Raw genomic sequence first — 3203 nt, forward strand, 5'->3', positions numbered from 1 at the left:
GATGGGCTCCACCGGTGGCCTCGCGGGCCTCTTCCTCCTCTTACCCTGCGCCACCGGGCAGTGCTGATTGGGTGGGCCCTGAGCCCAAAGTGGGTGGACCATGACCCACCCAGGCCATGCCACTGGTACTCACCGTGCTAGTTTAAGCGGACTTAGCTTCCCTGTCGTGCTGTTTAAAAGGCTCCTGGGTCAAGTACCTTACAGCCGCGTGATTTGCGTAATTAAACAAGGAGAAATTATAGAGTGGGTTATTGTTCCTAAGTAAAACTCACTTGCAATAGAAATCTTTTAGTGCTAACGCTGCCAGGATCTTAACAGTAAAACCAATACCACTTCCAGACATTCTCAGTTTAATCATGCATTTAACTTCATGCCATCGTGATGAATAGCCCAGGAGCAGAGAATCAGACTACAGCTTTTACTATGTCAGTGTTTATCGCATACAAAACATGTGATCTGCAAATGGAGCCAAACTAGGAAAGGATGGCACCAATCCCGGTTTTTATTCTCTATTCCTGCATCATTTAATCACTCACAATTCCTGATGCTGAGACATCAGGAATTGTGGGCGATTTGGAGGTACATTCAGTAGTATGTGCAGTCTGCACTCTTTTCAGATTCTGCTAAGGATCCAAGAGTCTGATGCTACTCTGGGCTAATGGTCTACGTAAAACCTTAGCCTGCCTCCGATACAGATACTGGGATCTTGGCTATGCTCTCTAGGATCCAGTCAAAACTCCATGACAGGTTTTGACTGAAGTGCTGGCTGTGGCTTTGGGGGGGGGGGGGGGGGGGGGGGTGTCCCTCTGATGCCGATTGTGAGCATGAGGGGCCCCGCTGTTGACGGGTCTGAGGGCGGAGAGGAAAACATCTCCTCAGCTGAAAGAAAGGCTTCTTCAGTGCTCCCCTCAAGTAAGTCCTGGTTGAGGAGGGTAGGGTCTGGAGCGGCAGTGGAGAGGATCTGAAGCATCACACAATGGTTGTTAATCTGAGCCACCGCTTCCTTGATCTTTTCTCTGAAGAGATTCTCCCCATTGCATTGCACATTAGTGACCACAGTGACTGGTGCAGCAGCAGTTGCTTCTCAAACCCCAGAGCCTTCTGGACATGATTTATTGCACCCGCCTTCTTTATCACTGGAGCCACAGTGAGAGGACTGTCCCATATCCTTATCATCACCTCCTGAAGGATCTCATGAACGGGGACTGCCACCATATCCTTAGGGGGTTCCACAGGTTGGGGGATGTCAAGCATTCTATTTCCGGACTCTTCTGGAATAGCATCTGCCATTCTTTTAATAAAAACAGCAAAGGAGAGGTCCTCGGGAGGAGACCTTCTCCTTTATTGTGAAGGAGAGGGGTCAGAGGGAGACCTGTTGATTCATAGAAACATAGAAATCATAGATAATGATGGCAAAGAAAGACTATTACGGCCTATCTAGTCTGCCTATCCACACCAATTGTTCAGCTTTCCCATTTCTACCACACCCTCAGAGAGCCTTTGGGCTTATCCCATGCTTTCTTGAATTCAGATACTGGTCAGAGAAATCCTTTACATTCATAGCTGTACTCCTGAAAATATTCAGAGTCCAACCCCAACTGGTAGATCAGGGTTGTGGATGTGGATCTCGCTTGGCTAGCAGACAAGGCCTCAGGGAGGGGGGAGCTTGGCTGTTGGGGCCTAGACCCTGAGAAACTCCTGCAGTTTGGAGTTTTCTACCCCAAAAGGCTGGAGATTATCATCTGTGTGGCAGTATCAGATGTTGATTCCTCTCCAGGCATCGGCATCAGGGCTGTTTCACCAGACACTAGGGATTCCAGCAGCAGCTGGACGTCAATATGCAGGACATGGATGCTATCAACGTCAGTGTATTGATGCTCTGCATCTTATGATCCATGGCTTCTCTGGATTTTTCTATCCAGCTTTTCAAAAACTGCTGATGCCACTATGACTTGGGAGGCAAAAGGAGAGGCCACAACTTCAGAGATGACTGAAGAGATTCACCCTCCTCAGATCTTCTGTGTTCATGGTGGACTCTCCCCTTCCATCCAGACTCTGGGCCAGAACCGGACGATAGACCGCAAGCAGGAGGTGCCTCACGGTGGGTCCATGAAGACACAATAGGTTGGGGCGTGAGCCCACGTGGTGCTGGCTATTTCTTTGGCAGTGATGTTGTGGCCCAATTCAATACAGCAAACGACATTGACATGATATTTCGGGCACACCAGTTGGTGATGGAAGGATTCAGGTGGCACTTCAATGAGACTGTACTGGCTGTGTGGTCAGCACCTAACTACTGTTGCAGGTGTGGAAATGTGGCTGCCATTCTGGAACTGAATGAGCACCTGTTGAAGGAGTTCATCATCGTTGAGGCTGCACCCCAAGAGACCAGAGGGATCCCCTCCAAAAAGCCAGTAGCGGACTACTTCCTGTGCCTTACTTCTCCAATGCCCCTAGCTTCTCTCTCTCCTACAGCTCCTACTTGTCAGCTGGGAACTGCATCTAAACAATGAGAATACTGTGTTTTGAGGGGAGAGAGAATATGGAGCAGTGGCTGAGTATGGCCTTTCTCTACCTGTCTCCACCAGTGCAGAAAAGATGTTCCTCCTACCACTTCCATTCCAGAGTGCCACCCCTCTCGCCTTACAAAACTGAATCTGGATACCTGCACTTGGAAGGGTGTTATGGGGGTCAGGGGGGTCAGGGTCCATGCCTTGTAATGGGAATGTCTGTTAATTCTCATTTTCTCTCTTGCCCCTCCTCCTCCGTTAACCCACGTACGCAGCTGGCACAGAAACTCTTTCAATGGGACAGGGAGGGATGGGGGTACCTCCCATCTGTCTATTTCGCTAAGCACTGGGCTCTGCTGCCATGGACATAGCCAAGGGATTCATTGCAGGACTTGAGGATATATCTTTCGGCGTTATGAGACTGGATATAAAGTCTTATAATACTCATATCTGTTGTTAAGAGGACTGCAAGTTGGTAAAATCATGGCACAAATAGCTAGGATTTATTTATTTATTATTTATTTCGGATTTTTATATACCGACATTCTCAATACAAGTATCGAATCAGGTCGGTTTACATATAACAAAACTTTCGCACAAAAGGCGTTACATGGAACAGTGTTTCTTAACATATAACGTATAACATCTAGCAGATAACCTATAACATATAGTTATTAATAATAAATTAAATAT

The 3203-nt window shown here is 47.7% G+C and overlaps 1 pseudogene; it reads left to right on the forward strand.

Moving 5' to 3' along the window:
• Positions 1-1947: 1947 nt before the first annotated feature.
• LOC115093529 lies at positions 1948-2513 on the forward strand (annotated as a pseudogene).
• Positions 2514-3203: the final 690 nt, after the last annotated feature.

The sequence above is a fragment of the Rhinatrema bivittatum genome, chromosome 6, assembly GCF_901001135.1.
Source record: "Rhinatrema bivittatum chromosome 6, aRhiBiv1.1, whole genome shotgun sequence".
Classification (NCBI taxonomy): domain Eukaryota; kingdom Metazoa; phylum Chordata; class Amphibia; order Gymnophiona; family Rhinatrematidae; genus Rhinatrema; species Rhinatrema bivittatum.